At 45.3% G+C, this 26,536-nt stretch overlaps 2 long non-coding RNA genes across 3 annotated transcripts in view; both read left to right on the forward strand.

The window, feature by feature from the left end:
* Nucleotides 1–26,536, forward strand: part of LOC147599313 (uncharacterized) — a 151,434-nt gene that overhangs the window by 32,394 nt on the left and 92,504 nt on the right. The window lies entirely within an intron of this gene.
* LOC147599317 (uncharacterized) lies at nt 9,237–10,821 on the forward strand. Of its 2 annotated transcripts, none has more exons than XR_015259808.1 (3): nt 9,237–9,270; nt 9,542–9,643; nt 10,760–10,821. It is a non-coding gene; the product is annotated as an uncharacterized LOC147599317 (long non-coding RNA). The 2 variants fall into 2 exon arrangements; XR_015259807.1 differs by lacking the exon at nt 9,237–9,270 and adding an exon at nt 9,337–9,440.

Consider the following 26,536-nt stretch of genomic DNA (forward strand, 5'->3'; position numbering starts at 1 on the left):
AAATTTTGAAGCTACTAGAAGCTGTCCAGCTCCCTGAGAAAGTGGCAATTATGCATATTAAGGCACAGCAGAGAGTGAGCTCCGATTTGGAGAAAGGGAATGAACTGGCGGACAGAGAGGCAAAACAAGCGGCCAAAATGAAGGTGAGAATAGAAGGGGCTCTAATTCCTGATAGGCAAATCTCTCTAGAAGGTAAGCCAGAATATACCAAGGAAGATCAGAAACTTATCACAGACTTGGAAGGGTCATATAATGAAGAGGGGTGGGCTTATACCCCACAGGGAAGACTAATTATTCCCTCTTGTTTACTGTGGCACTTGATACGGGAGGAACATAGAAAAAGGCATTGGGGAACAGAGGCTCTGTATGAACATTTGATAAGGGAAATCGTGGCTAGAAACTTATATACCACAGTGAGACAGGTGACTCAACAGTGTGACCTTTGCCTCCAGACTAATCCAAAAAATACTCCCAAACCAGAAATGGGCCAGATTGGGAAGGGCAATGGGCCTGGACAACAATGGCAGGTTGATTTTACAGAGCTTCCAAGGAAAGGGGGGTATCGCTATTTGCTGGTATTAACTGATACCTTTTCAGGTTGGCCAGAAGCGTTCCCAACTAGGACAGCCAAGGCTCGGGAGGTAACTAAAGTGTTGGTACAAGAGAGAATACCACGTTTTGGGGTTCCAGCAACCATATCCTCAGACAGAGGACCACATTTTGTCTCAAAAATAGTGCAACAAATCAGCCACCATTTAGGTATAGATTGGCAACTTCATACCCCGTATCGCCCTCAGTCGAGTGGCCAAGTAGAGAAAATGAATCACTTAATCAAACAGCAAATTGTGAAATTGGGACCAGAAGCAAACTTAACGTGGCCTCAGTCACTCCCTTTAGCCCTTCTGCGTATACGAACGAGACCAAGGGCAAAGGAAGGACTGAGTCCCTTTGAAATTTTGTATGGACGACCCTATGGAATACAGAGGGGAATGTCTACGCAAGCTGGGGATGAAATTATGACTTCCTACACGGTGGCATTGGGCAAACAGCTCAATAAAATTGGAAAGCATGTAATTGGGACCCGGGGAAGAGGTCTAGATGAACCTGTGCATGATATACAACCTGGAGATGATGTATATGTAAAGTCTCTTGCAGAAAAAACCTTGGAACCACAGTGGGAAGGACCATACCAGGTACTCCTCACCTCCTTTACAGCAATCAAGATCAGAGAGCAGAATGCCTGGATACACCACACTAGGGTAAAAAAGGCACCACAAAAACTCTGGACTTCTGAAGTTCAGGGACCCCTAAAGCTTAAACTGAGAAGGTAGAATGTGGATTAAGGTTTGTGTAATCCTGGTAAATCTACAAATGATGAACATAGCTGGCAGTAAAAGAATTTACTAATTTTCTAGAAAAGGGGGGACTGAGAGAAGGAGTTAAAGAAATCTTAATAGATATGGCATTGATTAATTATTGCTGTGCATCCTAAGGAATCAAGTTGATAAATAGTGCTTAATGTTTTGTTAACTACTTGCTTAATAATTTGCTAACCATTGTGCAAACTATTTGAAGCAGAAAGTCTTGCAATTCTTCACGAAAGACAGTTCCCGGTAAGGACTAGGGGGGTCGCTTCAAGAACCAGCTAAAACCGACCCTGCAGCTTGAATGAAAGCCAAGGGATAACTGAGTTTGCGCAGGAACAAAAGGTTACTAGCGGTGACGAAGAGGAGTCACCTGCCTTCATCCCCACGACCCCCGACGACCACCATCAGGAGGCACTGCGCAAGCCCAGACAGGAGGAGTTTATGAAAATGACCCCTTGGGACTAATTTTAATAGGAAGCGGGGATAGGTCATGCATATGTCTAGGCGTATTGTGAAACTTGATGTATATGTAACATTTGGTTGTATAAATTTAAAGTGAGTTGCCACGTAAGGCGCGCACGGTTTTGGTGGGACTACCCCCCTGTGCTGCCCAGCGCTGAATAAGCATACCTACTTTACAATCTTACAGATTGTGGAGTCCGTTTTCCGCACGTCAGGAGGAACCGGCCGTGGCTCGTCCGGCTGAACACCCAGGAGCGGAGCGGTGGGGGGCTGCTGCCACCTGGTGACGGAAAGCGGGAACTGCAGCTCGGGAGTCGCGCATGCGCAGTGCTCTGCCCTTCTCCCGGCAGGCACTGTGTTCGGCCTTCGGACTGCGCATGCGGCCGGGAGCAGCATGGCGGTGTGCGGCCGGCGGGTCCCGGCGGCGGTGACGGGTGAGTACCGAGGGCACCCGTGAGGTGAGCGAGCCCCTTTCGTGGCTGCAGCGCTGTCTCCTGCCCGCCCGGGGAGCCTCAAGCCGCCCGCTCGGAGCCGAGCCGGGCGAGGGCAGCCCCGGGGAGTGACCCGAGAGCAGAGAGAAGGGAAGAGGGGCAGGAGGGGCCCCCCCCTCCCGGGCGGAGACGCCGGGCACCTCCCCAGCTCGCCAGAGCTCCCCCCGAGCCTCCCCCGGCCCCGTGCAGCTGCCCGCCGCTCCGGCGCGTCCCCTGAAGCCTGTCCCGTAGCACCGGGCCACGCCCTGCCCTGAAGGCTGCGAGGGGGGACCTCAGTGTATCTGGAGAATCCCCTGCGGCAGCAGGCGCTCCGGCCAGGGGCCGCGTGCGGTAATAACGGTCGCTGCTTCTTCTTTCCCTCTCCCAGAGGCCGTGGCTGTCCGTTCCTCCCTTGGGAACGCTGTTGACTGCACTCGCCTCAGGCTTGTGTGGGCTGTCTCTGCCCGGCCGCGCTCTCCTGGCGGTGCGGGAGCGAAAATGAACGGATGGAGCTGTTACCGAAATCCGGAATAAAACTCCTTAACAGCAACGAGAAGTTAAGAAGCAGGCACTTCTTTATTGCAGCGCTGGGCGCACGGGGGATCGCTCCACCTAGCGTGCGCACCCATTTGATCAACAGCACGGGTTAAATACACATTAATTATACATATTCATTAAATTCCAAGAAATAATATGCATAAACATAAATTTTCTGAGAAACCATTACATCATTTCCCTACCCACTCGCGCATGCCCAGTCTTTTGAGTCGAGGGTCTTTTGGTGGTCTTGGTGGTCGTCAAAACGCCCCCTCCTCGAATTCGCTGGTCAAACTCCTCCTTGAAATCTCCATATCTGGTCTTGAGAACAGGTCGCGGTGCTGCTTGATTTTCCTGGCTCCAAAGTGATGGCTCAGGGCCTATTTCTGCAGGTGGGGTTTGGGGGTGTTTGGGACTTACCATTGTATTAAAGATATGCTAGGCTAGCTTCTAACAAATGCGTATTATAAGATCTCTAGGGTCCCACTCCCTTTAGGAACAAACGAATTTTATGAAGATTTAACCTATGTGACTACAGTTCCATAGTTAGCAAGAATCACCTCATATTGATATTTAATTTTCAATGTTTATGTCATGTAACATTTCCCCCCTTTGAGACTTATTTAATTTTTTTCAATAAGTCTCATTTACTTATAACTAATCTCCATAATCAGTAAACCAAAAAGTATTATTAACATTACTAATAAAATTCCTTTGATAGATTTCATTATTTTTGATATGATTTTGTCTAATTCATTAAAAATGAGAGACTGTTAACTTTAAATGACATGTTTCTTTAGAAATCCATTGTTTCTGTTTTGGAGGCTGTGCTTCTTGACTCTCAAATAATGAATCCAAGAATCAATATCTTCAAATTTAGGGGCTGTATATATTGCTAGAAGCACCTGATATGGTTCTTTCCATTCTTATTGAAGAGTTTCTGATTCCCAAATTTTCAGGTACACGTAATCTCCTGGTTAAAATGATGAACTGGGGAATCTAAAGAAAGAGGCTCTGTGGCAGTTCCATATCCATATCAGAGTTCTTCCAAGGGATATCAAATACAATTCCGTTTCATTATCCCCAGTAGCAGTCACATTTTGAACAAGGGTTAGAGTCTGATAAGATTTTCCATACATTAACATATGGACTAATTTTAGTCCTAGATCTGGATTGAATCTTGATTCTCGGAAGTGCTTAAGGAAGAGCATGAGGCCATTTTAAAGATATTTTCTGACAAATTTTACTTGTCTATTAGATTGTGGCCTTCAAGGAGTGTGTAAATTCAATTTGATTCCCAGAATTTTCCTCAATATTTGAATAATTTCAGACACAAAATGAGGACCTCTATTTGATTATATTCTTTTGGGGATTCCAAACCATGATATTATTTCTTTTAACATATTTTTAGCCACTTCTCTTGCCTATTGGTGCGACAGGAAAAGAAAATCTTTTGGCCATATTTACTAATACCAATAGATATCTATATCCATTTTGTTGTGGCAATTCTGAAAAAATCAATCTGCCAATAATTTTCAGGCAAGTTTCCCATATATATGGTTCTTGGGGGTGGTTATTTAATATTTCTCGGGTTATTCTTTAAACAAGTTTCACACTTTTTGTTACTGATTTTATTAGCTTTATCATCCTAACACTAATCACCTGTCTTCTTAAATCACTGATCATTGCCTCTGTTTCCCAATGAATTTTTCTATGCTTTTAGCTTTGATTGTGGTGAGACCACAACTTGATTTTTAGGACTAATGATCATTTTTCATATTTATTTGAATTGATTTAGCTAATTCCAAATCAACCTTACTGTAGTTTGGGATTTGTTGTTCAAATTTCACTTCTTTAACTGGTATTATTGTCATGATGCCTTTTTCTGCTCTCTCCTTTGCCTTTTTATTGACTAATTTATTTCCAATATTCACTGGGAAATTCCCAAATTGGTGGGCTTTGCAGTGCATTACTGCAGCTTCTTTGTGTTTCTGCACCACTTGGAGCAATTGCAGAATTTCTTCTTGGTGTTTAATGGATGTTCCTTGTGCTGTCAGCATTCCTCTTTCTTTCCATGTGGCTCCATGGGCATGTACTACTCCAAAAGCATACTTTAAATCAGTCCATATATTCACTTTTTATGTTCTGTCCATTTTAGGGCTTTTATGAGGGCTAGTTATCAATTCCGCCTTTTGTGCTGAGGTGTTCACTGAGAGCGGCTTTGCATCAATAACAGAGTTTGTTATTGTTATTGTATATCCAGCCAATCTTCTTCCATTTCTCACGAGGCTGCTTCCATCAGTACATATCTCGAATTCTGGGTCAGGTATGTTCACTCTTCTGTTACTTCTGCTGGAATAAACTTGTTTGATGGTCTGTAGACAGTCATGACTTAAAACTTCTTCTTCTATTGAACTTAAAAAGATGGCAGGATTTATTGTTGTAGTTGTTTTTGATTTGACATCATCTTGTTCCAACAGGACAATTTGATGTTTGAGCATCCTGCTTGGGGATAACCAGTGTCCTCCTTTCTGTTCCAGAACAGAAAGTACCATATGCGGTACATAAGCTGTTCTTGGGTGTCCCGTTGTCAGCTTACAAGCTTCTTAAGTCAGGAGGACAGTTGCTGCTACAGCCCATAGACAACCTGGTCATCCTTAGCTAACATTGTCCAATTGTTTGGAGAAATAACCAACCGGTCTTCTTCATTCTCCATTTTTCTGAGAAAGCATTCTTCTGAGGGCCGAATGTTGTCTTTCATGAACAAACAGTTCAAAGGGTTTGGTTAAATCGGGCAACCCTAGAGCAGGAGTGAACATCAGAGCTACCTTTACATTCTGGAATGCCTTTCGAGCTTCAGGTTCTCACACAAGGGGTCCCTCCTTCAATTCCTTTAATCCACAGGTGACACCAGCCAGCCATTCCCAGAAACGTTTGCAGCTCCTTAGCTCCTTTTGGCTCCGGCATTTGGCAAATTGCCTCTTTTCTCTCATTTCCCAGTTGTCTTTGTCCCTGTGTGATTTCAAATCCCAAATACATGACAGTCTCTTTTCCAATCTGTGCTTTCTTCTTGGAAAATCTGTTATCACTTTGGCCCAAGAAATTTAGCAGGTTAGTAGTCAAGTTGAAATATTCTTCTCTGGTTTCTGTGGCTATTAAAATATCATCTACATATTGCAACACCAGTCTTTCAGGATAAATTATTTTGCATGTTTCTAATTCCTTAGCCAATTGATTTCCAAAGATCATTGGGCTATTTTTAAATCCCTGAGGTAGCACTGCCCAGCTGAGCTGAGTCTTCTGCCCAGTTGTGGGATTTTGCAGTTCAAAGGCAAAATATGCCTGACTATTTTTGTCAAGAAGAATACAGAAAAAGGCATCCTATAAGTTCAATACAGTGAACCACTTGTGATTTTCTTTTAAAGCTGTCAACAAGGATACAGGTTTGCCACTAAGGGGTGAATATCTTGAACTATTAAATTTATTGCTATTAAAATCTTGTACTAACCTATATTCCTCACTTTCTGGCTTTTTCACAGGTAAAATGGGAGTATTGAATTCTGATTCACATTCGACTAATAGTCGATATTTTTTTAAAAAATTTTCAATCATTTTCTCAAGGCCTCTTCTAGCTTCTAATTTTAAAGGGTACTGGTTTTGTCTTACCAGTTTGGTGCTCTCCTTTAGAAAAATCTTTACCGGTTCTGCTGCTTTTGAATGTCCGGGAACTTCGCCAGCCCACACCAAAGGGTTACTGCATTGTCCACTTCTTGAGGGATTTCATATGGCTCTGAAGTTGTCTGCAACATAGAAATTCTTGCCTCTCTGGCTTTTGATTAGGGTATATTTAATTGAATGTCACAGTTTTAAAAATTAATTTGTGCTTTCAATTTGCTCAATAAATCTCTCCCCAATAAGGCAACAGGACACTCTGGTATATATAAAAATTGGCCAGTTCCCCATTTTTACCCACCTTAAAGTTAAGGATTGAATGAAAAAATTATTTTCAGCTTTCCCTGTGGCACCAATTTTGTCTACATGCTTTTTACTCAATTTTCTTCTACCAGTACTTAAAATGAATAGCTCCAGTATCAAAATAGAAAATCCATGGTTTGGGTCCCCAGCTGGATTGTAACCAGGGGTTCTGCTGGGGAATTCTCCCCCAGTCCTCTTTGCACCTCTGACAAAGGCATCTGCTGTGCTGCCAGTTTTTTGTTTCTTTTTCAGAATAAGGACACGCATTTTTCCAGTGCCACCATGCTTCACACTTTGCACACTGATATTCCCAATCTCTCTCCTATTGCAGTTATTTTATCCATTCCTCTACCACACCCCGATCTCATCCCCGGTTTGTTCCCCTACTGCTTGTCGAAGTGGTAGGGGGGGCAAGGCTTGAGCCGCTCCTTGTTCTATCTGGTCTTGTCAGCTTCCAGTTCTCCCTGCAATAGGAGTGAAACCCTCATAATTCAACTGTCCCACTCTACAGCTCCCACCAGGGGTTCGGTGTTCTGGCCCCTTTTTCTACTGTTTCATTTGTTAAACCTGCATCAACACTTCCAGACCACACATAAAGATAATACAGAAATTTAACACATGAATTCTATGTTTTCCTCTTCAGTTCCACATTTTAAACATCACTTTCTATACTACAAGCCAGGATCTTTTCAACCTTTTTCCTTTTTTTTTTTTTTTTTTAATTTTTTTTTTTTATGCCAAAACCATCGGATCCTTGGGGACGTATCTGCAATCTTTCTGCCACTTGGGATGATTTCCCAAAGTAAAGAACAAATCAACATCGGGGACCACATCTCACTTTCCTTCCCTTCTACAAGATAACATCAACTGTAAAATATTGTATCAATTTTTTTTTCTAGTTACTGGGTCTCCCCTTATATCCTCCCAATGTTTAAGAACACATCCCAGTGGAGACTTCATTAATATTTCCCCTACCATTGAGGTAGACATAGAAGATATGTGTTTTCCCATATTTTACAAAGGAGTTTTTGGTACCAAAAAGACAATAACACTGTTCTACAAACAAAGTCAATCCCGTCACCAAGAAAAGTTTAAAACCCCAAATGCAATACTGTATATCATTCAAGTCCCTACACTGCAACACATGCATACAGACTTAAAAAAACCAAAACAAAACAAAACAAAACAAAACGCACTGAAGCAACAATTACCAGCTTGTAAATCACTTCTAAAACACCCTGGGGCCCTTTCCAAGCTATGTACAAATCTTACCAATACTCCCCATACTCTTACTCTTAAACAATTTAGATTAAATGCCAAATACCAGATAAATGCAAATGACAATTGTCCCAAATACAAAAACCAAACAAATGCAAATGACAATTGTCCCAAATACAAAAACCAAACAAATGCAAATGACAATTGTCCCAAATACAAAAACCAAACAAATGCAAATGACAATTGTCCCAAATACACAAATGTCCAACCCTGCAATAGCTTTCGCTTATGACTTACGGGCAGACGCCTAGGCTTCCAAACCAAACGGGTACCCTCTAAGCCCCAACCCTGCGAAGCTTTCGCCGCGCCTTAAGGGCAGGCTATCCAGAGCAGACAGATTTCAAAGAAGAAGTGCCTTACCCTTTTCTCCAGGGAACGTTGCGAGGAGCTTTGTGAGTCGAGAGCGATGGGTCTCCCCGAGAATACCTCGGTGCCGGCTGGAGTTCGATCAACACTCGATCTCGTTCAGTCTCACTCGCAAGGTCCCATCTGGGTCGCCAAAACTGTTACCGAAATCCGGAATAAAACTCCTTAACAGCAATGAGAAGTTAAGAAGCAGGCACTTCTTTATTGCAGCGCTGGGCGCACGGGGGATCGCTCCACCTAGCGTGCGCACCCATTTGATCAGCAGCACGGGTTAAATACACATTAATTATACATATTCATTAAATTCCAAGAAATAATATGCATAAACATAAATTTTCTGAGAAACCATTACATCATTTCCCTACCCACTCGCGCATGCCCAGTCTTTTGAGTCGAGGGTCTTTTGGAGGTCTTGGTGATCGTCAAAACGCCCCCTCCTCAAATTCGCTGGTCAAACTCCTCCTTGAAATCTCCATATCTGGTCTTGAGAACAGGTCGCGGTGCTGCTTGATTTTCCTGGCTCCAAAGTGATGGCTCAGGGCCTGTTTCTGCAGGTGGTGTTTGGGACTTACCGTTGTATTAACGATATGCTAGGCTAGCTTCTAACAAATGCGTATTATAATATATCTAGGGTCCCACTCCCTCTAAGGACAAATAGATTTCGTATAAAACTTAACCTATGTGACTACAGTTCTACAGTTAGCAAGAATCACCTCATACTGATATTTAATTTTCAACATTTATGTCATGTAACAGAGCGCTTACTGCCTGTGGAAAGGAGCTGCTGCAGCTGAAGCTGGAGAGGCCACAGAAAGGTAAAGAAGAAGAAGAAACCAAAGGCCAGCCAGCCAGCAGCTGCCTCCCGCTGCAGGCCAGAGAGAGCCTAGCCTGCCTCTCCGGGTGAGGAAGGATCCCTCTTTGTACTCTTCAGCAGGCCAGACCGCCAGTGCGCACTGCACAGTCTGTACGTGGAACCTGAAGCACGGTACGGCCACATAGCGCGCGAGCGAGCGAGCGTGGGTGGGTGGCTACATGTCTAGGAAGCTTTTTGTCTAAGAGCTGTAGGACACCCACGTATTCTCTTAGGTGGAGGACAGCCAAGTGGTCGGAGTTACAGAAGAGGAGAGAAGCAGAAAGCAGCATCTGACCTGTCAGATTCTCCCAGCAGTGCCGGGAGTGAGAGCTGTGGTGAGTCCCCGGCCCCTGGGGCTCTGCCTCCTCTCTTGTGCGTCCCTGTCCTTCCCTGCCTCTCCCGTGACCCCTACCTTTCCCAAGCTGCTGTGATTTGTTGTTGTTGTTATTGTTTCCTTCTACCTCTCCTCTTCTGTCTGTTCTTGTATGCTCTTCCCCCTTTCTCTCTCCCTTTAAATCTCTTGTTCTACCGCTTCCTTTTGTTTTGTATCCCTGCACTTTTGTTCTGCTCCCTTTCCTTCCTTTGTTTGTCCTCTGTCTCTGTCCTGCGGCCCATTGCTGTTTTTGCCTTTTCCATCTCTTTGTCCTGATCTGCATCCGTCTTCTCCCCCCAACTAATTTCTCCAGCCTGTTTTCTGGCCTGCTTTTCTTTGCGCCTCTGCATGCCTGCCCTGTGCCTCTGCCTTTCTATCTCTCTCTTTCTTTTCTTATCTTTCTTTCTCTATCTCTTTGTCTTGCGTACTGTCACTGTTTTTTTTTTTCTGTTCTGTATCTCACTGTCTGTGACCTCCTCTGTGCCCCTGGATGTGTTTGCAGCCCCTGGGTGCAGAGCTGATGGCTGAGGACAGGCACAGGGAAGGGGGTGATGTGCTGTGGGGCTTTGGCAAGGGCCCCTGCTCCTGATGGGCTCCAGCTGGGGCTGGAGGTGGGGCAGCCCCAGATGGGTCCAGTGAGGCTGAGGGTGGCCCTGGCCCTGGCCCTGGCCCTGCTGTATGAGGGGCCTCCAGCTGTAAAGGGGGCCGCCTGGGCATGGCTGCTGGAGGGGACTGAGGAGTGAATCACAGGCAGGTGCCTCCAGCAAGGAGAGGCTGGTCCATCTGAGCCCTCCCTGACAGAGCAGACACCAGGACGCAGTGCCAGGAGCTCCGTGCCTCTGTCGGCCACGTGTGCGAGCCACCACGTTCTGCTACATTTGTCATTCAGCCCTGTCCAGAACGTAGCTGTGGTAGAAGTTAGATAGCATGCATGGTCTTGCTAGAAATGAAGCCTGGAGCATTTGTTTTCTTGTAGGAAGCTAAGGCAGGTGGTTTTTGATAATGTTGTCATTGCATGTAATGACATACTTTTCTAGTTAGCTTGGTATGACACCTATTTTTTCTACCTACACCCCAGAAAAAGTAAGTTGAGCTTTGCGTCTCTCAGCATCTGAAGCACCACGAGCGGCAGTTGCGGCGTCGGACTTGTTGGCAATGAGTGGAGCCGGTGAGCAGAGCACTGCGGCGCTTTTGAGGAGGAGAGTGCCATAGAAGAGATTGGTGGTAAGTGGTGTGATGTTGAAGGGCGGTGCTGTTTGGTAGGTTTTATTTTTGGGGTTTTTTTTTTTGCAGATGGTGATGAGGAGCTGGGCGAGGAAGCGCCATCTTAGTTAGCATGGGGTTGTTCTTTTGAGGATGTAATCTGATTTCTGGCCATTTGAGAGCTAAGTTGAGGGACCACAGCCGAGGAGGGAACAAGGCTGAAAACTGCAGGGAGGGTGTAGTAAATTGATGGGAGGAAGAGGGCTCCCTGGGAACAGTCTCTCTCGGGAAGGTGAAGGGGGAGACGTTACTGGTCAGTGTACGCTGGGCAAGAGTGTTGCAGCCTGGGGCGGTCTGCCTTTTATGCAGTCTCTAGGCTGGATAACGTTTGTGGGCCTGTAGAGGCGCTGGCAAGGGCCGGCGAGGAGCAGCACGAGCTTTCAGTGCTGGCACTTTTGGTGTGGCAGCAATCGTCTGACGTTCGTTATTTTGAGGCCTTTTTTCCGGTGGGTGGCCGTGCGGAGCTGACAGTGAAAGCGGGAGCACTGGCGTCCAGGAAATCCCAGAGCCCTCCTCTGCTTGGAGGCAGTTCACGAGGACAGAAGTGTTGCTGTGCTCCTTAACAAACAAATATTCAACTTGGCACATAGAGGGTGAGGAGATCTCGGCTGTACTTAGGGTTGAGAAAATGTATGTAGGCATCTGTGTCTGTCCCCTGCCTGTATGTAGGACAGCGGTTCGAGTGAAACTAAAGCTGCCAATGAGTCAAAAAAAGGCCCGGGTGTCTGAAAAATGCAAAAGCTTTAAAGGCCGGTATCAGCAGCTGTACCAAAGGTGCTGCAAGATACTCTGTCCTTCACGTGGTTTTAGTCCTGAGAAACCTCGCCCCAAAAGGAAGAGTTAGATTCCTGCCTAGCTTCAAACTAAGGGGTTTTTCCCTCTCTCTGCTGAATGTCTGCTGCCAGCGTTTCACCGTGGTCGCCCTTTCCTTGGCCGTGAAAGTACGAGATGGATGGAAAGGAGCCGCAGCGGTCTGCAAGTACAAGGTACGTCTGCGATGCGTGACTGCATTTTTCCTAAGGGACTTGCCGCATGGATTTTAGAGTGAATGTTAAGAATGTGGTGATTTTCCTTCTGTAGTCTTTTAACTAAATATTCAGACACAGGAAAAATCAAATGAGGTGTGGTCTGGAGCATAGTCTGGCCATGGGAAAAAAAATATTCTGGACAAGGAAAAAAAAAAAAGCCACTCAATTTGGGGATAGTTGGTGTGACCCAGTGGGAGACGGAGGGGTTCTCGCTGGGGATTACGCAGTGTGGGTCCATTGTCCGGTGTGGGTCATCTCGTGCAGGTTATGCCGGGTGAGTTACGTGCTGTGGATTGTCCTGCGTGGACTCCCTGCTATAGGTCATCCTTACGCACCTTTCTTCCCGCACGTACCCCTTGTCCTTGCGTGTCCGTCTCTCCCTCGTATCCGTCCCCACTGTCCCGCTCTGTGTTTCTCAGCCCTCCTGACGCGTGGATCAAACTCTACAACTCGGAGAGAGTTATAAAGCAGGCATGTTTAGTTGGCACCGGGTGCGTGGGGGATTGCTTCTCCAAAAGCACGCACACTGACAGCACATTTTACCAAAAATGTATCCGGTGCAGGTACACACATTCCTAGGATTGCACAATACAGACATACATGTGCATAAGCGAGGCGGGGTTATTAAAAAACCACTTGCGTCAGCATTTCAGATCTGTCTCTGGTGGTCGTTTACTTCTTCAGGGGTCTGATCTTCCTCTAGATGAACTTCAGTCATTCACCCATGCTCTCCTTTCACTTGGGGATTTCAGCAGTTTCTGAACGACTCCTGTTATCATGTCCTTTGCTTGACATATTAGTCCTTGACTGAATACCAGTTTCTTGACAAGTACCAGTCCCTGATAAGCTTAAGTGAGTTTCAAGGCAAAGAGGATTGTTAGGCATTGTCTAGCAGACAGTTAGTCTCCTAAATCAAGCAGTATGCAGACAGTCAGTCTTCTAAATCAAGCAATATTTAGCAGACCGTTAATTCCCTGTATCACTTGCAAATGCTTTTCACTAAAACACCCCCCCACCGTGTGAGGTTTTCCTCCCTTGTGAGTTTTTTTTCCCCTGTGTTTTGCCCGTTGCGTGCCCTGCACTCTTGTTTTGTGTCCCTGTTCGACGCCCCCCTTTTTGGCGCTGCCTCCCCATGACCCCTCTGTCTCGGGATCCTGGGGGCGCTGCCTGTGTTCCCCAACTTGCCCAGTGCCCGCCACCCCCAACGTGAGTTGCCACGTAAGGCGCGCACGGTTTTGGTGGGACTACCCCCCTGTGCTGCCCAGCGCTGAATAAACATACCTACTTTACAATCTTACAGATTGTGGAGTCCGTTTTCCGCACGTCAGTTTGGCGAGCCAGCCAGGAGGATCTCTGCTTGGCTGCGGGATCGACTGCGGAGCGGACGCCCCTAGGCGCGCCCCGAGCACTTTCCTCGGAGGAGCCTCCGCTGCCAGCCGCTCACCGCAGGAGCAGACAACGACCTCCTGAAGCCGCGGACCAAACGGTATGTTTAATGGTAGGGGCCTGTAAGTCGTACGCGTGGCTGGGGCAGCTGGTAAATCGCGCAGAGACGTCTGGCGTGCAGCATAGTCCCCGTTGGTTGGGTACCCAGGTTAGTTTGGAGCATCAAAGGGGACTCGCTGACCGATAGAGCGGCCGCTAGCGATCTTGGGGGTAGATCGAGCGAGTCCGAGGTAACCGCTGCATCCCATTGCTGGGAGCCAGGATGGACCTGCTGATGATCGGTACATGAGAAGCAGGAGAAGGGTAAGCGGGCCTCTTTAACCCGGATTTGGAGATAGTTTAACATCAGTAGGTGAGTTTGTTCTTGCAACCGTTTTGCAGCTGCTTTAAAAGGCTGGTATGAATGAGGGATCCCTGTGCTGTATGGTTAAGAGAGTGTGGTTGAGTGATTGATTGTAAGTGTGGTGTGGAGGAGTGAAATAGTTAGTCTAAATTTGAATCATTCCTTGAGACCCTCTCACAGAGGAAATATAAAATGGGCAACACTCAAGGGGGAATATTAAGGAGAAGCCCCCTGGGCTGCATACTCGCCCACTGGAAAGATATTGCCGGGGGTGGAGGTACGGAAAGTAAAAAGACTCTTATTAAATATTGCAATCAGTGGTGGCCATTGTATAAGTTAGAGGGTGAAGTCAAGTGGCCGTTCAATGGAACGTTGGATTACAATACTGTGTTGCAGCTTATGTTGTTTCTTAGAAGAGAAGGGAAATGGGACGAGGTGTCGTATGCAGATATGTTTTTTACCCTACGAAATCACCCAGAGTGGCAAAGGGACTGTGGGATGATATCCCCGCAGGACCCTATGGTACTCGCACTCGAACGGGAGAACAAGGGGGGTGGGGGCAGGTTAAAAAGGTGCTGTTCATCATGCAGCATTGGGCAGAGGTGTACGAAAGCAGATAAAGTACGCCAGGTTCCAGAACAAGATTTGAGTGATTTGTTTAAACCTCCCCCCCCGATCACAGGACCAGGACGCAGACTCGGAAGGGACATCGAATCCCCCTGATAGCCCTGTATCTTCCCGTACTAGACAGAAATCTGCTCCGACAATCTTACAAGCACCCCTCCGGGAGGCGGTGGGGCCGGATGGCGGAACAATGTTAATTAAAGTACCCTTCTCCACCGCTGACTTGGGAGAGTGGAGAAAAATTGCTAAAGATTACAGAAGCGATCCGGTAAGTGTGGCTAAACATTTCCAGTTCATTGTAAAACAACATAATCCGGACTGGAAAGACATACAGCTGCTATTAGAATACATGACTGAAACGGAGAAGCAGTTGATTTTAAAAACGGCAGGAAATCTAGCCGAGGATTATTATAAAGTTACCGGGGGAGATGTTAAGGAACACTTCCCCCTCCAGGACCCGAAATGGGAGGTAAACAGGTCAGTACATATGGAAAGATTGCAGGAATATCAGGAGTGGATTTCGAAGGGGATGGAACGGGCAATCCCTAAGACTATAAATTGGTCAGCCTTATATGCAATTAAACAAGGTCCTTCCGAGTCTCCATCTGAATTCCCGGATCGACTGAGGGATGTGATGCGTCGTAGCACGCCGCTGGACCCGGGGTCTGAGGTAGGGATACAGCAACTAGTTTCTCTGCTCTGTTCCTGGGTCAGTCTACGGGGGACATAAGACGAAAGCTTCAAAAGTTGCTTTTTCCTGCGGAAAGCAGGAATTTAGAGATCTTGCTGGATGAGGCTTGGAGAGTGTTCAGTAATAGAGAAGAAGGGTATCGGCAGGGACAAAGAAGGTTGGTGGCTGTCGTTCGGGGAGATGGGGAGTGGAGAGGTAGGCGAAATCAGCCTCGGTTGGGGTTGGAAAAGGATCAGTGTGCAATGTGCAAGGGCTTTGGCCACTGGAAAAAGGAATGCCCAAGGAACAAGAAAGAAGGCCGGAGGATCCCGGCGAATGTGAGGATAGCTCATGTGATAGAAGACTGACGGGAACCTGGGGAGTCTACCCTAGCGGATCCACTGGTTATAATTAAGCTAGGGGAAAAACAACAACAAGTAGAATTCTTAGTAGATACAGGGGCAACATATTCGGTTCTGAATCAAGCTTTGATGCCCCTGGGAAATGATTATGTCATGGTAAAAGGAGCGACTGGCCAAAGTGAAAAGGCATATTTTTGTAAGCCTCTAAAATACAAATTGGGAAAACAATGGGGTATCCACAAATTTTTATATATGCCCAACTCCCCGAAAGCACTTTTGGGGAGAGATCTATTGGAACAATTGGGAGCAAAAATTATATTTGAAAAAGGAGAAATTACTCTGGAGGTAAAAGATCAGCAATATATTCAGATATTGAGTCTCACCTTAACCAGTCTCCCCTCAGAAGGAAAAATTAATGAGGAAATCCTAAACCAAGTGTACCCGGGGGTATGGGCTACTGATGTACCTGGAAGGGCGAAAAGTGCTCCACCTGTTGAAGTTAAGGTTAAGGAAGGCCGACGACCGGTAAGAATTAAACAATGTCCCCTAAAGAAGGAAGACAGAGAAGGAATCCGGCCGGTGATAGAAAAATTTCTACAGTTAGGACTATTAAAGGAGTGAGTGTCAGAATTCAATACCCCTATATTACCTGTTCGGAAACCCGATGGGTCATATAGGGTGGTCCAAGACTTACGGGCGGTGAATAAGATAACTGAGGACCTCTACCCAGTAGTGGCCAATCCATATACCCTGCTGACTGTGTTGACACCTGAACTAATTTGGTTTACTGTTTTAGATTTGAAGGATGCTTTCTTTTGCCTCCCTCTCCATGAAGCCAGTCAAAAATTGTTTGCGTTCGAATGGGAAAACCCTAAAAGTGGTCGGAAGACCCAGCTCACTTGGACGGTGTTGCCACAAGGATTTAAAAATAGTCCTACCATTTTTGGGAATCAGCTTGCAAAAGACTTAGAATCCTGGGAAACCCCATCTGGGGAAGGAAAATTGTTGCAGTATGTAGATGATATCCTGATTGCCACGAAAACAGAGGAAGACTGTATGGCATGGACGGTGAGTCTGTTGAATTTCTTGGGACTCCAGGGATACCGTGTCTCCAAGAAGAAAGCCCAGGTAATGCAACGTAAAGTGAATTATTTGGGCTATGAAATTAGTGCGGGGCAGAGAACTTTGGGACAGGCCCGCAAAGAGGCAATATGCCAGACTCAGAGACCTCAGACAGTAAAGGAGTTACGGACTTTTCTGGGAATGACCGGGTGGTGCCGATTGTGGATCTATAATTATGGACTGCTTGTTAAACCACTGTATGCTCTGACAGCTACTGAGCAGAAGCACCTTGAGTGGAACAAAGAGACCGAACGAGCCTTTGAGCTACTGAAAAAGGCGTTGATGTCGGCCCCGGCCTTAGGACTCCCAGATGTGAGTAAGCCGTTTCTTCTTTTCTCCCATGAGAAACAGGGTATTGCCCTGGGAATATTAGCACAAGATCTGGGTCCATATCGACGGGCAGTTGCCTATCTCTCTAAGCAGTGAGACGCCACTGCAAAGGGTTGGCCTGGATGCCTACGGGCGGTTGCAGCTGTGATACTGAACATACAGGAAGCCCGAAAGTTTACCCTGGGCCAGAAAATGACTGTTTTGGTGTCTCATACAGTATCAGCAGTACTGGAAGCAAAGGGTGGGCACTGGCTCTCTCCACAAAGGTTCCTGAGATATCAAGCTGTATTAGTAGAACAGGACGATGTGGAAATCGTGGTCACTAACATTGTCAACCCAGCTTCTTTTCTCGGTGGGAACACAGGAGAACCAGTGCACCATGACTGTTTGGAAACCATCGAAGCAACATATGCAAGCCGCCCAGACCTGAAGGATAGCCCCATGGAAAATGGGGAAAACTGGTTCACAGACGGGAGCAGTTATGTCTTAAATGGCAATCGACACGCGGGATATGCCATCACTACCAGCCAGCAGGTAATAGAGTCAGGGCCTTTGCCCATGAACACCTCCGCACAGAAGGCAGAAATAATTGCCCTAACCCGAGCCCTGGAGTTGGCCCAGGGCAAAACTGTGAACATTGACACGGACTCAAAATATGCCTTCGGAGTTGTGCACGCACATGGAGCAATCTGGAAAGAAAGAGGACTATTGAACTCCCAGGGAAAAAATATCAAACATGCAGAAGAAATTTTGAAGCTACTAGAAGCTGTCCAGCTCCCTGAGAAAGTGGCAATTATGCATATTAAGGCACAGCAGAGAGTGAGCTCCGATTTGGAGAAAGGGAATGAACTGGCGGACAGAGAGGCAAAACAAGCGGCCAAAATGAAGGTGAGAATAGAAGGGGCTCTAATTCCTGATAGGCAAATCTCTCTAGAAGGTAAGCCAGAATATACCAAGGAAGATCAGAAACTTATCACAGACTTGGAAGGGTCATATAATGAAGAGGGGTGGGCTTATACCCCACAGGGAAGACTAATTATTCCCTCTTGTTTACTGTGGCACTTGATAACGGGAGGAACATAGAAAAAGGCATTGGGGAACAGAGGCTCTGTATAAACATTTGATAAGGGAAATCGTGGCTAGAAACTTATATACCACAGTGAGACAGGTGACTGAACAGTGTGACCTTTGCCTCCAGACTAATCCAAAAAATACTCCCAAACCAGAAATGGGCCAGATTGGGAAGGGCAATGGGCCTGGACAACAATGGCAGGTTGATTTTACAGAACTTCCAAGAAAAGGGGGGTATCGCTATTTGCTGGTATTAACTGATACCTTTTCAGGTTGGCCAGAAGCGTTCCCAACTAGGACAGCCAAGGCTCGGGAGGTAACTAAAGTGTTGGTACAAGAGAGAATACCACGTTTTGGGGTTCCAGCAACCATATCCTCAGACAGAGGACCACATTTTGTCTCAAAAATAGTGCAACAAATCAGCCACCATTTAGGTATAGATTGGCAACTTCATACCCCGTATCGCCCTCAGTCGAGTGGCCAAGTAGAGAAAATGAATCACTTAATCAAGCAGCAAATTGTGAAATTGGGACAAGAAGCAAACTTAACGTGGCCTCAGTCACTCCCTTTAGCCCTTCTGCGTATACGAACGAGACCAAGGGCAAAGGAAGGACTGAGTCCCTTTGAAATTTTGTATGGACGACCCTATGGAATACAGAGGGGAATGTCTACGCAAGCTGGGGATGAAATTATGACTTCCTACATGGTGGCATTGGGCAAACAGCTCAATAAAATTGGAAAGCATGTAATTGGGACCCGGGGAAGAGGTCTAGATGAACCTGTGCATGATATACAACCTGGAGATGATGTATATGTAAAGTCTCTTGCAGAAAAAACCTTGGAACCACAGTGGGAAGGACCATACCAGGTACTCCTCACCTCCTTTACAGCAATCAAGATCAGAGAGCAGAATGCCTGGATACACCACACTAGGGTAAAAAAGGCACCACAAAAACTCTGGACTTCTGAAGTTCAGGGACCCCTAAAGCTTAAACTGAGAAGGTAGAATGTGGATTAAGGTTTGTGTAATCCTGGTAAATCTACAAACGATGAACATAGCTGGCGGTAAAAGAATTTACTAATTTTCTAGAAAAGGGGGGACTGAGAGAAGGAGTTAAAGAAATCTTAATAGATATGGCATTGATTAATTATTGCTGTGCATCCTAAGGAATCAAGTTGATAAATAGTGCTTAATGTTTTGTTAACTACTTGCTTAATAATTTGCTAACCATTGTGCAAACTATTTGAAGCAGAAAGTCTTGCAATTCTTCACGAAAGACAGTTCCCGGTAAGGACTAGGGGGGTCGCTTCAAGAACCAGCTAAAACCGACCCTGCAGCTTGAATGAAAGCCAAGGGATAACTGAGTTTGCGCAGGAACAAAAGGTTACTAGCGGTGACGAAGAGGAGTCACCTGCCTTCATCCCCCCGACCCCCGACGACCACCAGCAGGAGGCACTGCGCAAGCCCAGACAGGAGGAGTTTATGAAAATGACCCCTTGGGACTAATTTTAATACGAAGCGGGGATAGGTCATGCATATGTCTAGGCGTATTGTGAAACTTGATGTATATGTAACATTTGGTTGTGTAAATTTAAAGTGAGTTGCCACGTAAGGCGCGCACGGTTTTGGTGGGACTACCCCCCTGTGCTGCCCAGCGCTGAATAAGCATACCTACTTTACAATCTTACAGATTGTGGAGTCCGTTTTCCGCACGTCAGGAGGAACCGGCCGTGGCTCGTCCGGCTGAACACCCAGGAGCGGAGCGGTGGGGGGCTGCTGCCACCTGGTGACGGAAAGCGGGAACTGCAGCTCGGGAGTCGCGCATGCGCAGTGCTCTGCCCTTCTCCCGGCAGGCACTGTGTTCGGCCTTCGGACTGCGCATGCGGCCGGGAGCAGCATGGCGGTGTGCGGCCGGCGGGTCCCGGCGGCGGTGACGGGTGAGTACCGAGGGCACCCGTGAGGTGAGCGAGCCCCTTTCGTGGCTGCAGCGCTGTCTCCTGCCCGCCCGGGGAGCCTCAAGCCGCCCGCTCGGAGCCGAGCCGGGCGAGGGCAGCCCCGGGGAGTGACCCGAGAGCAGAGAGAAGGGAAGAGGGGCAGGAGGGGGCCCCCCCTCCCGGGCGGAGACGCCGGGCACCTCCCCAGCTCGCCAGAGCTCCCCCCGAGCCTCCCCCGGCCCCGTGCAGCTGCCCGCCGCTCCGGCGCGTCCCCTGAAGCCTGTCCCGTAGCACCGGGCCACGCCCTGCCCTGAAGGCTGCGAGGGGGGACCTCAGTGTATCTGGAGAATCCCCTGCGGCAGCAGGCGCTCCGGCCAGGGGCCGCGTGCGGTAATAACGGTCGCTGCTTCTTCTTTCCCTCTCCCAGAGGCCGTGGCTGTCCGTTCCTCCCTTGGGAACGCTGTTGACTGCACTCGCCTCAGGCTTGTGTGGGCTGTCTCTGCCCGGCCGCGCTCTCCTGGCGGTGCGGGAGCGAAAATGAACGGATGGAGCTGTTACCGAAATCCGGAATAAAACTCCTTAACAGCAACGAGAAGTTAAGAAGCAGGCACTTCTTTATTGCAGCGCTGGGCGCACGGGGGATCGCTCCACCTAGCGTGCGCACCCATTTGATCAACAGCACGGGTTAAATACACATTAATTATACATATTCATTAAATTCCAAGAAATAATATGCATAAACATAAATTTTCTGAGAAACCATTACATCATTTCCCTACCCACTCGCGCATGCCCAGTCTTTTGAGTCGAGGGTCTTTTGGTGGTCTTGGTGGTCGTCAAAACGCCCCCTCCTCAAATTCGCTGGTCAAACTCCTCCTTGAAATCTCCATATCTGGTCTTGAGAACAGGTCGCGGTGCTGCTTGATTTTCCTGGCTCCAAAGTGATGGCTCAGGGCCTATTTCTGCAGGTGGGGTTTGGGGGTGTTTGGGACTTACCATTGTATTAAAGATATGCTAGGCTAGCTTCTAACAAATGCGTATTATAAGATCTCTAGGGTCCCACTCCCTCTAAGGACAAATAGATTTCGTATAAAACTTAACCTATGTGACTACAGTTCTACAGTTAGCAAGAATCACCTCATACTGATATTTAATTTTCAACATTTATGTCATGTAACATTTCCCCCCTTTGAGACTTATTTAATTTTTTTCAATAAGTCTCATTTACTTATAACTAATCTCCATAATCAGTAAACCAAAAAGTATTATTAGCATTACTACTAAAATTCCTTTGATAGATTTCATTATTTTGATATGATTTTGTCTAATTCATTAAAAATGAGAGACTGTTAACTTTAAATGACATATTTCTTTAGAAATCCATTGTTTCTGTTTTGGAGGCTGTGCTTCTTGACTCTCAAATAATGAATCCAAGAATCAATATCTTCAAATTTAGGGGCTGTATATATTGCTAGAAGCACCTGATATGGTTCTTTCCATTCTTATTGAAGAGTTTCTGATTCCCAAATTTTCAGGTACACGTAATCTCCTGGTTAAAAATGATGAACCGGGGAATCTAAAGAAAGAGGCTCTGTGGCAGTTCCATATCCATATCAGAGTTCTTCCAAGGGATATCAAATACAATTCCATTTCATTATCCCCAGTAGCAGTCACATTTTGAATAAGGGTTAGAGTCTGATAAGATTTTCCATACATTAACATATGGACTAATTTTAGTCCTAGATCTGGATTGAATCTTGATTCTCGGAAGTGCTTAAGGAAGAGCATGAGGCCATTTTAAAGATATTTTCTGACAAATTTTACTTGTCTATTAGATTGTGGCCTTCAAGGAGTGTGTAAATTCAATTTGATTCCCAGAATTTTCCTCAATATTTGAATAATTTCAGACACAAAATGAGGACCTCTATTTGATTATATTCTTTTGGGGATTCCAAACCATGATATTATTTCTTTTAACATATTTTTAGCCACTTCTCTTGCCTATTGGTGCGACAGGAAAAGAAAATCTTTTGGCCATATTTACTAATACCAATAGATATCTATATCCATTTTGTTGTGGCAATTCTGAAAAATCAATCTGCCAATAATTTTCAGGCAAGTTTCCCATATATATGGTTCCTGGGGGTGGTTATTTAATATTTCTCGGGTTATTCTTTAAACAAGTTTCACACTTTTTGTTACTGATTTTATTAGCTTTATCATCCTAACACTAATCACCTGTCTTCTTAAATCACTGATCATTGCCTCTGTTTCCCAATGAATTTCTCTATGCTTTTAGCTTTGATTGTGGTGAGACCACAACTTGATTTTTAGGACTAATGATCATTTTTCATATTTATTTGAATTGATTTAGCTAATTCCAAATCAACCTTACTGTAATTTGGGGTTTGTTGCTCAAATTTCACTTCTTTAACTAGTATTATTGTCATGATGCCTTTTTCTGCTCTCTTCTTTGCCTTTTTATTGACTAATTTATTTCCAATATTCACTGGGAAATTCCCAAATTGGTGGGCTTTGCAGTGCATTATTACAACTTCTTTGGGTTTCTGCACCACTTGGAGCAATTGCAGAATTTCTTCTTGGTGTTTCATGGATATTCCTTGTGCTGTCAGCATTCCTCTTTCTTTCCATGTGGCTCCATGGGCATGTACTACTCCAAAAGCATACTTTAAATCAGTCCATATATTCACTTTTTATGTTCTGTCCATTTTAGGGCTTTTATGAGGGCTAGTTATCAATTCCGCCTTTTGTGCTGAGGTGTTCACTGAGAGCGGCTTTGCATCAATAACAGAGTTTGTTATTGTTATTGTATATCCAGCCAATCTTCTTCCATTTCTCACGAGGCTGCTTCCATCAGTACATATCTCGAATTCTGGGTCAGGTATGTTCACTCTTCTGTTACTTCTGCTGGAATAAACTTGTTTGATGGTCTGTAGGCAGTCATGACTTAGAACTTCTTCTTCTATTGAACTTAAAAAGATGGCAGGATTTATTGTTGTAGTTGTTTTTGATTTGACATCATCTTGTTCCAACAGGACAATGTGATGTTTGAGCATCCTGCTTGGGGATAACCAGTGTCCTCCTTTCTGTTCCAGAACAGAAAGTACCATATGCGGTACATAAGCTGTTCTTGGGTGTCCCGTTGTCAGCTTACAAGCTTCTTAAGTCAGGAGGACAGTTGCTGCTACAGCCCATAGACAACCTGGTCATCCTTAGCTAACATTGTCCAATTGTTTGGAGAAATAACCAACCGGTCTTCTTCATTCTCCATTTTTCTGAGAAAGGATTCTTCTGAGGGCCAAATGTTGTCTTTCATGAACAAACAGTTCAAAGGGTTTGGTTAAATCGGGCAACCCTAGAGCAGGAGTGAACATCAGAGCTACCTTTACATTCTGGAATGCCTTTCGAGCTTCAGGTTCTCACACAAGGGGTCCCTCCTTCAATTCCTTTAATCCACAGGTGACACCAGCCAGCCATTCCCAGAAACGTTTGCAGCTCCTTAGCTCCTTTTGGCTCCGGCATTTGGCAAATTGCCTCTTTTCTCTCATTTCCCAGTTGTCTTTGTCCCTGTGTGATTTCAAATCCCAAATACATGACAGTCTCTTTTCCAATCTGTGCTTTCTTCTTGGAAAATCTGTTATCACTTTGGCCCAAGAAATTTAGCAGGTTAGTAGTCAAGTTGAAATATTCTTCTCTGGTTTCTGTGGCTATTAAAATATCATCTACATATTGCAACACCAGTCTTTCAGGATAAATTATTTTGCATGTTTCTAATTCCTTAGCCAATTGATTTCCAAAGATCATTGGGCTATTTTTAAATCCTTGAGGTAGCACTGCCCAGGTGAGCTGAGTCTTCTGCCTAGTTGTGGGATTTTGCAGTTCAAAGGCAAAATATGCCTGACTATTTTTGTCAAGAAGAATACAGAAAAAGGCATCCTATAAGTTCAATACAGTGAACCACTTGTGATTTTCTTTTAAAGCTGTCAACAAGGATACAGGTTTGCCACTAAGGGGTGAATATCTTGAACTATTAAATTTATTGCTATTAAAATCTTGTACTAACCTATATTCCTCACTTTCTGGCTTTTTCACAGGTAAAATGGGAGTATTGAATTCTGATTCACATTCGACTAATAGTCGATATTTTTTTAAAAAATTTTCAATCATTTTCTCAAGGCCTCTTCTAGCTTCTAATTTTAAAGGGTACTGGTTTTGTCTTACCAGTTTGGTGCTCTCCTTTAGAAAAATCTTTACCGGTTCTGCTGCTTTTGAATGTCCGGGAACTTCGCCAGCCCACACCAAAGGGTTACTGCATTGTCCACTTCTTGAGGGATTTCATATGGCTCTGAAGTTGTCTGCAACATAAAAATTCTTGCCTCTCTGGCTTTTGATTAGGGTATATTTAATTGAATGTCACAGTTTTAAAAATTAATTTGTGCTTTCAATTTGCTCAATAAATCTCTCCCCAATAAGGCAACAGGACACTCTGGTATATATAAAAATTGGCCAGTTCCCCATTTTTACCCACCTTAAAGTTAAGGATTGAATGAAAAAATTATTTTCAGCTTTCCCTGTGGCACCAATTTTGTCTACATGCTTTTTACTCAATTTTCTTCTACCAGTACTTAAAATGAATAGCTCCAGTATCAAAATAGAAAATCCATGGTTTGGGTCCCCAGCTGGATTGTAACCAGGGGTTCTGCTGGGGAATTCTCCCCCAGTCCTCTTTGCACCTCTGACACAGGCATCTGCTGTGCTGCCAGTTTTTTGTTTCTTTTTCAGAATAAGGACACGCATTTTTCCAGTGCCACCATGCTTCACACTTTGCACACTGATATTCCCAATCTCTCTCCTATTGCAGTTATTTTATCCATTCCTCTACCACACCCCGACCTCATCCCCGGTTTGTTCCCCTACTGCTTGTCGAAGTGGTAGGGGGGGCAAGGCTTGAGCCGCTCCTTGTTCTATCTGGTCTTGTCAGCTTCCAGTTCTCCCTGCAATAGGACTGAAACCCTCATAATTCAACTGTCCCACTCTACAGCTCCCACCAGGGGTTCGGTGTTCTGGCCCCTTTTTCTACTGTTTCATTTGTTAAACCTGCATCAACACTTCCAGACCACACATAAAGATAATACAGAAATTTAACACATGAATTCTATGTTTTCCTCTTCAGTTCCACATTTTAAACATCACTTTCTATACTACAAGCCAGGATCTTTTCAACCTTTTTCCTTTTTTTTTTTTTTTTTTTGTTTTTTTTTTTTATGCCAAAACCATCGGATCCTTGGGGACGTATCTGCAATCTTTCTGCCACTTGGGATGATTTCCCAAAGTAAAGAACAAATCAACATCGGGGACCACATCTCACTTTCCTTCCCTTCTACAAGATAACATCAACTGTAAAATATTGGATCAATTTTTTTTTCTAGTTACTGGGTCTCCCCTTATATCCTCCCAATGTTTAAGAACACATCCCAGTGGAGACTTCATTAATATTTCCCCTACCATTGAGGTAGACATAGAAGATATGTGTTTTCCCATATTTTACAAAGGAGTTTTTGGTACCAAAAAGACAATAACACTGTTCTACAAACAAAGTCAATCCCGTCACCAAGAAAAGTTTAAAACCCCAAATGCAATACTGTATATCATTCAAGTCCCTACACTGCAACACATGCATACAGACTTAAAAAAACCAAAACAAAACAAAACAAAACGCACTGAAGCAACAATTACCAGCTTGTAAATCACTTCTAAAACACCCTGGGGCCCTTTCCAAGCTATGTACAAATCTTACCAATACTCCCCATACTCTTACTCTTAAACAATTTAGATTAAATGCCAAATACCAGATAAATGCAAATGACAATTGTCCCAAATACAAAAACCAAACAAATGCAAATGACAATTGTCCCAAATACACAAATATCCAACCCAGCAATAGCTTTCGCTTATGACTTACGGGCAGACGCCTAGGCTTCCAAACCAAACGGGTACCCTCTAAGCCCCAACCCTGCGAAGCTTTCGCCGCGCCTTACGGGCAGGCTATCCAGACCAGACAGATTTCAAAGAAGAAGTGCCTTACCCTTTTCTCCAGGGAACGTTGCGAGGAGCTTTGTGAGTCGAGAGCGATGGGTCTCCACGAGAATACCTCGGTGCCGGCTGGAGTTCGATCAACACTCGATCTCGTTCAGTCTCACTCGCAAGGTCCCATCTGGGTCGCCAAAACTGTTACCGAAATCCGGAATAAAACTCCTTAACAGCAATGAGAAGTTAAGAAGCAGGCACTTCTTTATTGCAGCGCTGGGCGCGCGGGGGATCGCTCCACCTAGCGTGCGCACCCATTTGATCAACAGCACGGGTTAAATACACATTAATTATACATATTCATTAAATTCCAAGAAATAATATGCATAAACATAAATTTTCTGAGAAACCATTACATCATTTCCCTACCCACTCACGCATGCCCAGTCTTTTGAGTCGAGGGTCTTTTGGTGGTCTTGGTGGTCGTCAAAACGCCCCCGCCTCAAATTCGCTGGTCAAACTCCTCCTTGAAATCTCCATATCTGGTCTTGAGAACAGGTCGCGATGCTGCTTGATTTTCCTGGCTCCAAAGTGATGGCTCAGGGCCTATTTC

The sequence above is a fragment of the Chlamydotis macqueenii genome, chromosome 11, assembly GCF_036417535.1.
Source record: "Chlamydotis macqueenii isolate bChlMac1 chromosome 11, bChlMac1.mat, whole genome shotgun sequence".
Lineage (NCBI taxonomy): Eukaryota > Metazoa > Chordata > Aves > Otidiformes > Otididae > Chlamydotis > Chlamydotis macqueenii.